Source organism: Syngnathoides biaculeatus, chromosome 20 (genome assembly GCF_019802595.1).
Source record: "Syngnathoides biaculeatus isolate LvHL_M chromosome 20, ASM1980259v1, whole genome shotgun sequence".
In the NCBI taxonomy this organism is placed as follows: domain Eukaryota; kingdom Metazoa; phylum Chordata; class Actinopteri; order Syngnathiformes; family Syngnathidae; genus Syngnathoides; species Syngnathoides biaculeatus.
The window spans coordinates 7397086-7411181 of record NC_084659.1 but is presented as its reverse complement, the minus strand read 5'-3'; the positions used below and the strand labels follow the sequence as shown (position 1 = coordinate 7411181).

The 14096-nt window shown below is 45.4% G+C and overlaps 1 long non-coding RNA gene across 6 annotated transcripts in view; it reads right to left on the bottom strand.

Annotated features, from left to right (window-relative positions):
• LOC133493777 (uncharacterized) overlaps positions 1-14096 on the bottom strand; it is a 74429-nt gene that overhangs the window by 57780 nt on the left and 2553 nt on the right. For all 6 annotated transcript variants that reach the window (XR_009793151.1, XR_009793155.1, XR_009793156.1 and 3 more), the window contains exon 4: positions 14008-14054. This is a non-coding gene — a long non-coding RNA (uncharacterized LOC133493777). The remainder of the gene's footprint in view (positions 1-14007; positions 14055-14096) is intronic.

Below are 14096 nucleotides of genomic sequence, written 5' to 3'. Positions count from 1 at the left end.
AGTCTCTAATCCGTACATCATGGCTAGCCTCACCACTGTTTTATCAACTGACCTTCATCCAGTTCTACTTTCTGTTGTTTCTTCAGAGCCACTGTCCCTAATCCATTCATCATGGCTGGCCTCACCACTGTTTTATAAACTTTGACCTTCAACCTAGTGGATACTCTTCTGTCACATAGAACACCAGACACCTTCCACCAAGTATTCCATCCCGCTTGGAGCTGTTTCTTCACTTCCTTATCACACTCACCATTTCTCTGTATTGCTGACCCTGTCACGAACGGGGCTTGAGGGCGGACCCTCAGGCAGTACAGAGGAAACCTTTATTCGGTCCAAGGTCAGGGATGAGGCAGACAGTCCAAACAAGCAGAGGTAATAGTAACAGCAGGCTTACGAGGGTGGTCAGGGGACAGGCGTGGGTCGGTACACAGAAGGTAGAAGTCAGGCAAACAGGAGTGTGGGAACGAGGCATCAAAGGCAACGATCTGGCAGAGGACTAGTCGTCCCCCGGGTCCTATATGTACCGAGTGTAATCCGCCGGGACAAGGTGCAGGTGTGCGCGACTAGTCGGCTGGCCACGCCCAGCCTGGGCAGGAAGCCAGGAGTATGACAGTACCCCCTCTTTTAACTGCCGACTCACGACGGCCCAGGAGCGTCTGGATGGGCCGCGTGGAAGTGAGGGAGGGGTCCACAATGAAGCGAGAGGGGATCCAAGAGTGCTCTTCAGGTGCATATCCCTCCCAGTCCACCACGTACTGGACCCCCCTTCCTCTGCGGCGGGAAGACAGTAGGCGGCGCACAGTATACACCGGCCCATCGTCCATCATGTGGGGGGGTGGGGGGTTCTTGGCCGGAGGAGCCAGCGGCGAATGGTGATTCGGGCATAGTCTGCTGATGTGGAACGTAGGGTGCAGCCTCATCGACCTGGGGAGTTTCAGTGAGACGGCGACCGGGTTAATGATCTTGGTAATCGGGAACGGACCAACAACCTGGGCGCAAGTTTGCGGGATTCCGTCTGCAGCGGGAGATCTTTGATGGAGAGCCACACTCGTTGTCCCACCCTGAGTTCTGGTGCGACCCTCCTCTGGCGTTCTGCTGCGGACTTGTAGACGCTGCCCATGCGCAGCAGCGTCCTCCGAGCTGCCTCCCAGGTCCGTTTGCAGTGTCGTACCACCGCCAGAGCCAACGGCGCCACGGAGTCTGTGCCCAGTCAAGGAAACAGAGAGGGAGGATAGCCATGCACGACGTGGAGTGGAGCCATACCTGTTGAAGCAGAGTGTAGAGAATTCTCGGCATACTCTACCCACTTGAGGTGCTGGCTTCATGTGCTCTGGTCCCTGGATGCCAAGCATCGAATTCCGCTTTCCAACTCCTGATTTACCCTCTCCGTCTGGCCGTTAGACTCTAGGTGATGCCCTGATGTCAGACTAGACGAAGCGCAGATGAGGGTGCAGAATTCCTTCCAGAACCAGGCACTGAATTGCAGACCTCTGTCTGAAACGATGTCCCGGGGAATCCCGTGGTAGCGGACGACCTTGTCTAACACCAGCTGGGCTGTCTTCTTGGCCGACAGGATCTTTGGAAGCGGCATGAAGTGGACCATCTTAGAGAATCGGTCCACTACAGACAGCACCACTGTGTTCCCTTGGGAGGGCGGTAGGCCGGTGACGAAGTCCAGTGCGATGTGTGACCACGGGCGGAAGGGGATGGACAAAGGTCGTAACTCTCCAACAGGTCGTAAGCGGGAATTCTTATTGGCCGCACACACTGGGCAGGTGTTGATGAACTCCCTCACGTCCTTGCTGAGGTTGGGCCACCAGAATCTTTGTTCGGCCACTGAACGCGTTTTTGCCATTGCCGGGTGGCAGACCGTTTTGTTGGTATGGGCCCAGTTGACGTCTCCCCGCAGTGATGGAACGACGAAAAGGCGATCAGACGGACAATCCGCGGGGGCAGCGTCTCTCCCAGGGCCTCCTTCACCCGCGACTCGACTGCCAAGGTGAAGCCGGACACGAAGCACGCCTCTGGCAGGATAGGAGTGGCCGTGCGCTGCCCCTCGTGGATCCGTGAGAGGGCGTCCGGCTTGCCGTTCTTGGAGCCTCTGATTGGTTACCTGGAGGGCAGCCTCCTGCTCAACCAGGCGTCTACCCTGGACTTGCAGTGAGGTTAGCTTCTGAGTCGGCTGGGACCATGTTGTGGCCAGATCGTTCTGTCCTGAACGGGGCTCGAGGGCGGACCCAAATGCACGACTACAGAGACAAGCAGGCAGTACAGAGGAAACCTTTATTCGGTCCAAGGTCAGGGATTAGGCAGACAGTCCAAACAAGCAGAGGTAATAGTAACAGCAGGCTTACGAGGGTGGTCAGGGGACAGGCGTGGGTCGGTACACAGAAGGCAGAAGTCAGGCAAATGGGAGTGCGGGAACGAGGCATCAAAGGCAACGATCTGGCAGAGGACTAGTCGTCCCCCGGGTTCTATATGTACTGAGTGTGAGGGATGAGGTGCAGGTCTGCGCCGACTAGTTGGCTGGCCACGGCCAGCCTGGGCAAGAAGCCAGGAGCATGACAGACCCCAAGTATTTGAAATCGTTCACCTCGCTATCTCTTCTCCCTGGAGCTTCACTCTTCCTCCCCCGCCACCCTCATTCACACACATATATTCTGTTTTACTTTGGTTATCAGTCTCTAAGCTGCTTAAAAAAAAAGTGTTGGTCAGACAAGACTGACCATGGTCATAAATCAAGATCACAGAGGCAGAACGTTCCCCACACCTAATGACTAAGTTGTCATCCCGGGGACCATTTTGGAACCATTTACAAGCAAAACAAGAATGGGATTCTTGAGTCTGTAGTGGATTTCATTATCGCTACGCAATAGTATTCAGTAGTAGTAAAAACAAAGGCAGGACTAACAGACTGGAGCTTTTCATGCTAGCCTCCACAATTGGCCTTCAGAATATTTTCAGTGCGCGCCATTACGCCAACCATGGGGGACTACAAATGCAGCACTATCGCTAATGCATGTCTGTCTTCAACCTCCCCCCAACAGAGGCATACAAACATGGAAAGAAACAAGGTCAGAGTGTCACGAATGCCTCTGCTGTGAGTCTGCTCGCACTTCATGCCACAATGAAGTGGGTCTGCAAGGGCATCATCAGGCTGCGAGTGCGTGGGTGTACCAGTGTCTATGAGGTTGTCAGGGAATGGGTGGACGTTTTATTTCATTATCTGATTGGTTGAAGTTGTTGAGGAAAACAAACACCTCCTACAGACTGCATCCACTAAACCAGACAATCTTGTACGCACGCGCGCACAGACACACTCAAGCTTCTCCCCCCCACACTCATAACTTGGCAAGATTTGTTTCTCTGCCGGAACACTCCTGGTCTCCCGCTGTGGTGTCCCTACCAAGTGGACAGATGTAGGGCACCATGGGGTGACTGTTAAACAAATTCAAAATGACAGTCTTCCCTTTTTTCTGTCTCAAAAAGATCATCGGCAATGAGTTGTGATAATTCACAGAATGTTTTGATACCCCCGTGACAAGTAGGATGGATGCTACAAACAATGGAATAATCCTATTTGTGTACTCGGGGAGCATTATTATACAGAAATATGGGGCAAAATATTCATCCATGTGCTTGTAGTCATGCACGTAATAACAGCGAGGTAGCATTGTATATTTAGGCTAATTGTATTATCACACATGAGTATATTTCTGGATGCTACATGAGGATGGCTTCATATTTTCTGTACTTGATGCTAATGGTTTACACAAGGTGATGTTTATGCTTGTCACCTTAGGTTTGTGCCTGATAATTACAACGCAACGTCAATGCAGCCCTACGGGGGCACAAACCAGTACAATCTGTAGGCCGGTCCCAAGCCCGGATAAATGCAGAGGGTTGCATCAGGAAGGGCATCCGGCGTAAAAACTGTGCCAATCAAACATGAGCGTTCATCTAAAGAATCTCATACCGGATCGGTCGTGGCCCGGGTTAACAAAGCCTGCCCCCGGTACTGCTAACTTGCAGGGCGTCGGTGGAAATTCAGCTACTGTGGGTCGAAGACAAAGAAGAGGAGGAAACCGGATTCGACAGAAGAAAAAGAGGAATGCACAGAGCCTAGAACTGAGTGTAGGGACTTTGTTGGGACTATGACAGGAAAAGCTCAGATGTTGGTTGACATGATCATGAGGAGAAAGGTTGATATACTGTGCATCCAAGAGAGCAGGTAGAAAGGTAATAAGGCGAGAGGTTTAGGAGCAGGGTTTAAATTATTTTACCACAAAGTAGATGGGAGGAGAGGTATGGTGGAGATATGGAAACACTTTGGAGAGATGGGTGTGGAGTTTCTGACCAACTTGTTCAACAGAATACTAGTGGGTGAAAAGATGGCTGAAGAATGGAGGAAAAGTGTACTAGTTCCCATTTTTAAGAACAAAGGTGATATTCAGAGCTGTGGGAATTATAGAGGAATAAAGTTGATGAGCCACACAATTAAGTTATGGGAAAGTAGTGGAGGCTAGACTCAGGACAGATGTCAGTATCTGCGAGCAACAGTATGGTTTCATGCTTAGAATAGCATAGATGCATTAATTGCCTTGAGGATGCTAGTGGAAAAGTACAGAGAAGGTCAGAAGGAGCTACATTGTGTCTTTGTGGATCTAGAGAAAGCCTATGACAGAGTACTAAGAGAGGAACAGTGGTAATGCATACGTAAGTCTGGTGTGGCAGAGAAACATGTTAGAATAATACAGGACATGTATGATGGCAGCAGAACAATGGTGAGGTGTCCCTTGGGTGTGACAGAAGAATTTAAGGAGGAGGTGGGACTGCATCAAGGATCAGCTCTGAGCCCCTTCCTGTTTGCAGTGGTAATGGATAGGCTGACAGACGAGGTTAGAATGGAATCCCCTTAGACCATGATGTTTGCAGATGATATTGTGATATGCAGTGGAAGCAGGGAGCGTGCAGAGGAACAATTAGAAAAATGGAGACATGCACTGGAAAGGAGAGGAATGAAGATTAGCCGAAGTAAAACTGAATATATGTGCGTGAATGAGAGGGGTGGAGGGGGACGAGTGAGGCAACAGGGAGAAGAGATAGCAAGGGTAGATGACTTCAAATACTCGGGGTCAAATATACAGAGCAATGGAGAGTGTGGTAGGGAAGTGAAGAAACGGGTCCAAGCAGGGTGGAACAGTTGGCGGAAGGTGTCTGGTGTTCTATGTGATAGAGAGTATCCGCTAGGATGAAGGGCAAAGTCTATAAAACAGTGGTGAGGCCGGCTGTGATGTATGGAGACGGTGGCACTGAAGAAACAACACGAAGCAGAACTGGAGGTAGCAGAAATGAAGATGCTGAGGTTCTCGCTCGGAGCAAGCAGGTTGGATAGGATTAGAAATGAGCTGATTAGAGGGACAGCCAAAGTTGGATGTTTTGGAGACAAGGTTCGAGAGAGCAGACTTCGATGGTTTGGACATGTTCAGAGGCGAGAGAGTGTGTACGTTGGTAGAAGGGTGCTGAGGATGGAGCTGCCAGGCAAAAGAGCGAGAGGAAGACCAAAGAGAAGGTTGCTGGATTTGGTGAGGGAAGACAAGAGGGCAGTTGGGGTTAGAGAGGAAGATGCACGAGATAGACTAAGATGGAAAAAGATGACACGCTGTGGCGACCCCTTAACGGGACAGGCCGAAAGGAAAAGAAGAAGAATTACAACACAAGGTCATACAAGAACCAATTGTAAAAAATTCTTTTGGGTCCAAGACATTTATGGCAATGCCAACATGTGCAAGGTCAAAGTCTCCTTCAAGTGATTGAAATCCAAATTGATTGCAGATGTAAATTATTCATTATTGCAATCAGAACTCTGCGTCGAGCACTCCTGAGACGAATACGAAATGCTGACGGACGTTGCAAAATTAATCGTAGCGATGAATAAAGGGATATGAATTGCCTGGAAAAGCTTCAAACCGCAGTACTGGGATGATTCTTTGGGATCTATTCTGTAATAAGAGACCCTTCACTTGGTCGTTTGTGCTCAGTGAACCAGAAAATATACACAGCACAGTATTAACCTTCAAGTCAGGAAAAAAATAGATTTTTGTCTTGTTCAAACAGGATTTCCTCCTTCGAGGGCCCAGCTGATGCAAAAGGGGGAGCCAACATTTCCACGGTAGTTCTCATCTTGATGCAAAGTTCGCTGACCTTAAACGTGATATAACAGCCCAGATCGTTCCATAACTTGGTGTTAATTGACTGCACCGTTATTGTCACATTTATTAAGCAGCTTTCCAGGAAGAGCAGACAAAGGGACGGTTTTACTGCCTCACAGATCTTACATCTGCGCAACAACAATCATCTGTGATGTGGCGTATGAAAGTTGTGCTGTAAGACCAAAACTGAATATTTTAGATACTCTGACATCTCCGATTTGAGTAAAAAGCTATAAGGATACTACACTATATATATGATGTTTGCTGACAGCATATATTGCACTTGTGAATCTCAATGGCACAATATTATTTTGATAGAATGTTCTAACACTTGTCTAAAAGTGATGATCAAAATTTGCAATACTAAAGAAAGACATTTTTGTTTACACACACACTTGTCTAAAAGTGATGATCAAAACTTGCAAAACTAAAGAAAGACATTTTTGTTTACACACAAACACTGATCTTTAAAATGAATATGCTGTACCTCTGCAAAGTCTGCCACGAGTGTTTGTGGCATTTACGACAAATATGTCCTCAACGAGGCTCTGTTACCATGGTAGCCTGGTTCTCCCAAGGTCAAAGCCATGACCCAAGCAACGGTTCGATGAAGGTTGCGACAGAGGTGCAAATTAACCTCCGGGCCCACATGGAGTGTGTTTGTCACAGTACAGTAGGCGAGAGGAAACAAAAAGACAAAGGGGTGGAGGACAATGAGGAATGGGAAGCAGCACCAGGATTTATAACAGGGAACGGATCGAGGAATGAGATAATTGAAAGGCAGGGGAAGAAAGTCACTGAAAGCTTGGAATCTACAAGGAAATTGGAGTTGAGCTCATAGGTGGAAATCAACACAAATGGGAAAAGGGACCTGATGACTAGATTATCAGAAATACGTGGATAAATATCAACAAATATTTAAACCAGATGAGCCATGTGAATGAAGGAGAAGGTCGGAAGGGATCATCAAACCGAATTCAGTTCTGCAGAATCTCGGCATCGATAGCTCGGGTAGCACCTGAGGCGGATTCAGGTGTGGAATTTACAAGACCATACAGTGCCTTGCATAACTTCATGGAGAATAGTCAGATTGGGGATGATAAACCTCAACCAAAATCCCCAAAGTGTAGCAACTGGAGAGCTTTAACCGTGTTGACACGTGCAATACAGCCAAGAACACTTTCATATGTCTGTCATTACCACAATCTGAGCTGCATGAGCAACACCGAAGCTGATTACAATGGCAGCAGCAGGCAGCATTTGCCGCATCAAACAATAGACCATCACCAGAACATCAAACTTTTCCATTTCCCACTCATTGTTGGCTAATGGCTTCACAGGAAAGTTTGAAAGGACAAGTACAGGAGGTTTTTTTTCATATTTATTTTATTTGTTTTTTGGGTGGGGCCAGGATTAACCAAGAAGAAGAAAACGGGAAGAACATGAAGGTCAGATTAAGTATAGATTGCAAAACTTGTTCATTAGTCAAGTGAACCATTCCTCCTAAACAAATGAGGACACTTCATTATACAATACTGACCGCTTCTAGCTCCACATTTTAGCATGTACCAGATTATCCACAACCTATGGATTCTTGATAATCACTATGTTTTAGTAGTCTCGAGACAGTCAAACAGATAATCTGAAAGTACGAAATCAAAAGGCACCCAAGTTTCCATGACACCAAACATTTAAATTGCCATCTGACCCATTTTGAGTTATTGAGCACCCTATTTAGCTGTCAAGCCTCAATAATTGTTTATCCTGCTGACTATTATTCCTTGTCATTAACACAGAGTGATACATGGGTTCCCGATGCCCAATGGGGGATGGACTGATCTACCTGACAATGTGTGACGCTGTGCTCTACAAAAGCTGCTGACTGATAACGTAGTGGAGCTGACAGCAGGACTCTCATGCACAAAAACCCGGCAAGATTTTTTTTTTTTTTTTTCCACATTCCAGATGTCATGGTAACAGTAACGCCGCAAGCCTACTCAGTCATTGCTAAAGGTTGTCAGTGCATATCATGTAGTCTCGCTGCCTGGCGGCGTCACTGACATGCACTCAATGCAGCTTTTGCCCCATTTCCTGTCGCTTTGTTGCCTTGTTCTTTCGGGTGACAGAAAAATGAGCAGAAGACAGTAAGCGTAAGTAGCTGATGTGTTTTTGGTTGTTTTTAAAATCAGCAAGGCAGTGCATTGCTTGTCAGCTATGATATTGGTAGTAACAACAAAATGTTCTAACAATAAACCATCAACCCTAACTTGCAATGAAGTTAAATTCTTACTATTTACCAGTGCAGATGTTCTGCAGCAAAATGATCAGCACAGCACGACCATGACACCTTGTTGACGCAGTACTGCGGTTAAGTGTACTTTCCACAAAATTGCTAACTTAATTCCTGGGGGAGCATGATGCCGACATTAGGCACCAAAGCCTCAGGGTTTCAGGGCAGAGCGATCAGATACGACAGCTGGTGAGATTCATGAGGTGAGCGTAAGCAAATAGTCAAATCATGGGATGAATCACGGCAAAAGATAAAGTGCAGACTCCTGCAGACCGTCAAATTTGCATTCTACACTTGAGGGACCCTCAATTTTTAAAGGTCGGACTGTTGCAACCCATATGTAACACGTAGATAGTTTGTGTACATCTAATTCAGCTTTTAAGTTGAAGGAAATGACCATCATAAGAAACTGGCTAACACCCAACTGAGGGTGTTGGGCATGTTTGCGCTATTGGGCATAGAAAACAACCCACTAAGCCAAGCAAAGCAAATGCAAACAAACAGCGCATCTTTGTTAAAGAAGCCACCTCAGAACAATACTCATATTCATGCTATTTTCCATCCTTTTTTTTAAGTTTGTGAGTAAGTTTTCCTCAGATTAATTACTCGCTGTACATGATGCAGATAATTAGCAACATGAAAAAAATCAAGGGTTCAACGGAAAAACAAGATGAACTAATCGAATGCTTTTTATACAAAGAAAACAATTACTACCGGACCACAAGCAGTAAATTTAAATAATTTTCCATGTTCTGCTTTGTTATGTCAGTAAAAATGTGTTTTGCAGGATACGTTTAAAAGTTCAGTATTCTAACATTTACCAACTGTATTTTAAGATACGACGATTTTAAGGCTACAGGTAGGATGTGACCTAGAGTTGAAAGAGAAATTCTGGAAGGAACTAGATGAAGTAGTTCTGAACATCCCAGAGAGAGAGAGAGAGAGAGAGAGAGAGAGAGAGAGAGAGAGAGAGAGAGAGAGAGAGAGAGAGAGTTGTGATTGGTACAGATTGTAATGAACATATTGGTGAAGGAAAAAGGGCCGATGAAGAAGTGATGGGTAAGTACGGCATCCAGGAAAGGAACTTTGAAGGACAGATGGTGGTGGACTTTGCAAAAAGGATGGAGATGGCTGTAGTGAACACTTATTTCCAGAAGAGGGAGGAACATAGAATGACCTACAAGAGTGGAGGTCGAAGCATGCAGGTAGATTATATTTTGTGCAGACAATGTAATCTGAAGGAGGTTACTGACTGTAACGTAGTGGTAGGGGAGAGTGTAGCTCTACAGCATAGGACGGTAGTGTATAGGATGACTCTGGTGGTGGGTAGGAAGATTAAGAAGACAAAGGTAGAGCAGAGAACCATGTGGTGGAAGCTGAGAAAGGAAGAATGTTGTGCGGCCTTTCGGAAAGAGGTAAGAGAGGCTCTCGATGGACAGCAGAAGCTCCCGGAAGACTGGACAACGACAGCCAAGGTAATCAGAGAGACAGGCATAAGAGTACTTGGTGTGTCTTTTGGCAGGAAAGGTGAGAAGGAGACTTCGTGGTTTAACCCCAAAATACAGGAAGTCATAGAAGGAAAGAGATTAGAGAAAAGGAAGTGGGACACTGAGAGGACTGAGGAGAGGTGAAAGGAGTACATTGAAATGCGACGTAGGGTAAAGGTAGAGGTGGCGAAGGCTAAACAAGAGGCACATGACGACATGTACACCAGGATGGACATGAAAGAAGGAGAAAAGGATCTCTACAGGTTGGCCAGACAGAGGGATAGAGATGGAAAGGATGTGCAGCAGGTAAGGGTGATTAAGGATAGAGATGAAAATGTGCTGACTGGTGCCAGTAGTGTGCTAAATAGATGGAAAGAATACTTTGAGAAGTTGATGAATGAAGAAAATGACAGAGAAGAAAGAGTAGAAGAGGCAAGTGTGAAGGACAAAGAAGTGGCATTGATTAGTAAGGACGAAGTTAGAAAGGCACTACAAAGAATGAAAAATGGAAAGGCAGTTGGTCCTGATGACATACCGATGGAGGTATGGAAACAATTTGGAGAGATGGCTGTGGAGTTTTTGACTAATTTATTCAACAGAATACTAGCGGGCAAAAAGATCTGAAGAATGGAGGAAAAGTGTACTAGTTCCCATTGTTAAGAACAAAGGTGATCTTCAGAGCTGTGGGAATTATAGAGGAATAAAGTTGATGAAAAATGAAGTTTTGGGAAAGAGTAGTGGAGGCTAGACTCGGGACAGAAGTATCTGTGAGCAACAGTATGGTTTCATGCCTAGAAAGAGGACCACAGATGCATTATTTGCCTTGAGGATGCTAGAGGAAAAGTACAGAAGAAGGTCAGAAGGAGCTCCATTGTATCTTTGTGGATCTAGAGAAAGCCTATGACAGAGTACCAAGAGAGGAACTGTGGTACTGCATGCGTAAGTCAGGTATGGCAAAGAAATATGTTAGAATAGTACAGGAGATGTATGACGGCAGCAGAACAATGGTAAGGTGTGCCTTAGGTGTGACAGAAGAATTTAAGGTGGAGATGGGACTGCATCAGGGATCCACTCTGAGCCACTTCCTGTTTACAGTGGTAATGGATAGGCTGACAGACGAGGTTAGACTGGAATCCCCTTGGACCATGATGTTCGCAGATGATATTGTCATATGCAGTGAAAGCAGGGAGCAGGCAGAGGAACAATAAGAAAGATGGAGACATGCAATGGAGAGTGTGTTATGGAAGTGAAGAAACGGGTCCAAGCAGGGTGGAACAGTTAGCGGAAGGTGTCTGGGGTTCGATGTGATAAAAGAGGATGAAGGGCAAAGTTTATAAAACAGTGGTGAGGCCGGCCATGATGTACGGATCAGAGACGGTGGCACTGAAGAAACAACAGGAAGCAGAAATGAAGATGTTGAGGTTCTCGCTCGGAGTGAACAGGTTGGATAGGATTAGAAATGAGCTGATTACAGGGACAGCCAAAGTTGGATGTTTTGGAGACAAGGTTCGAGAGAGCAGACTTCGATGGTTTGGACATGTTCAGAGGCGAGAGAGTGTGTACGTTGGTAGAAGGGTGCTGAGGATGGCGCTGTCAAGGAAGACAGAGCGAGAGGAAGACCAAAGAAAAGGTTGATGCATGTGGTGATGGAAGACAAGAGGGCAGTTGGGGTTAGAGAGGAAGATGCACGAGATAGGCTAAGATGGAAAAAGATGACACGCTGTGGCCAACCCTTAACGGGACAGGCCGAAAGGAAAAGAAGTAAAAGAATTTCAAGATACGACTTTATTGATCTCAGGAAATCAACTTGCAACATTTTGACAGAACAAGAAAAAAGAGGAATGAGTATGTGACAAGAATGTATGTAACATTTATTGCCTTTTCAGAAAGGAATGTCTTCACCTTGCATATGGGGTTACAATTCCACCCGTTGCCTTTTGACATCTTGCATGCATTTTTTTTCATGAGCAATGATGGAAAAAGTAAATTAAAAAAATACATGTTTTTATAAGTGTGGACACGATTCATTGTAGACTGTTGCTTAGGGACATTATTCCTATAAATGATAACGATAATGACTCACCCTTCCAGGCCTGAGTGAACCGTGTGTGTGATTAAAGAGACCTTTGATAATGGTGGGCAAAGGGGCTGGGGGCTCTGCTTTGTATTATCGTTTCTCCGGAGAACATTTAATATTTGGGCTTTTTTTTCAACATTAGCCAACCAGCATCCATTTGTTCTCCACCATCAGGTCTTCACTCTGCTATCTGCTTGAAGTGAGCAAGAGGAATAACACATTCAAGCACTGAGGAAAAAACATCCATGACGTACAGTATATTGTTCATATTTTTTTACGAGCTTGTATTCTTTCATAACTCCTACTAGAAACAGCCCTCTGACTGTTTACTTGATCTGGGTCTTTATTTTGCATATGCAAATCTCTCTCTCCTCCCGACGGAGTTGGGTTTTTTTCATGGTGAGTTAGTCACCAAGCAACGAGCGATAACAGCTAAGCCTGATGAAAATATAACCTGTTACATGATGACGGTAGCATTTTAATGAGGATTTTCACATATTAAATGTGAAAGTGTGCGTTTCGCATCCACACCACCTTTTGAACAGAAAATGATGTTGCGCAATTTCGGGAGGGAAACGAAGAGAATCCAAGAAAACGTGGACCCGGTGCCACCTTTCCCAAATTAAATGTTTCGTCTCTTCTCGGGAGATTATCTTTGGGGTTTTGGAATTTGTCTGTGGGGAATTTCTATCCATTTGTGAGGCTGTGAGAAATCCTGTCTTGTCACCTTTCTTCCAGTTCATCCCAAAGAAAGCATACAGTTCTTCAAAACGTTTTAATAGAGATCGAGAATAAAGTTTCAAGGGATATAGTGGGATCCTGATTTGGTTAAAAAAAATACCCCCCTCCCCCCATACTTTCCTCCCTGTATTGTCCTAGAGTTTTGTGGACACCAAGAAGTTCAGTACTAACCTTCATTGAGTTTATAAATCTGTATATGAAGCCACAACAACTTTTACATAAACTGTGCAAAAGCAACAATTGCTTTTAATTGCGCAATGGGAATCCCGTGTTTCAAGCAACTTTGTTTAACAGGTCAATCCAAATACTTTTGCGCAACAGTTTACGCAATTACAGAATGGAATGCAAACAAACATTTTCAGTCAATCATTCAGTCAATCACTTACTTATCTTACTTCAATTTATTACAGCAGGAGGGCACAAAAATTCCAAAATATGCCCAGCTTTTAAGTGAAACAGAAAAGAGCGAGCACGTAACTCAGATTCTGGCCTGCCTTCACCGGGAGCCTGTGTACTTCAAATGTGTTTCTAAAATCTTTAGATGGTCTTGCCTTACCCGACTGGGCAAGCCCATCCCTTCCTTGGTCAAATGTCCAGCTCGTACTGGGGGTAGTGAGTTCTGAACGAAAGCTTAGTGCTTCTTCACGTTGCTGGTCCGAATGTATTATGTAGGACTAGATGTTAACACTCCTCTATTCATGCATATTTCGGGTACGATGAGGGTCTGTGGGATGTTGAAATAAGTGATGGCACCCTATGGGTTATCAAATGGGTTTCCTTCCCGCATCAAGTGTTACACTGATAGGCCCACGACACTTTCGAGAGGGACTTTTTTTTTCTTCCTTTAAAACAACCAGGAACCACTGCCCTACATTCACATCGCGTTGAAAGCAATTCTAGGTGTTACACTGACATCACCACTTACTCTATCTAATTCAGACTGGACGTCACATCAACTGTGTGAAAATACACAGAGGACACAAAAATGTCACAATGTCTGAAAGCGGTGCCTCTGAGACTAAATCAGAAAACGGCCAGGTCGATTTTAATGCAGCATTCCACACCAAAGTAGCTGACAAATAGGACAATAAGACGCGTAAAAGAGAGCTCAGATGGCAAGTGTGAAAGCACCTTTTGTTTACCGTATGTGTGCTTGAGTTAAGTACCTGCAATAGCTGTTCCTTTCAGAGTCATACTGACCTTCAAGAATCAGATGAACAATTGGGAAAATCCTTGAGGGCTGGCACCTGTGAAAAAAAGCAGCACATTTCACATTTCAGCACATTTTT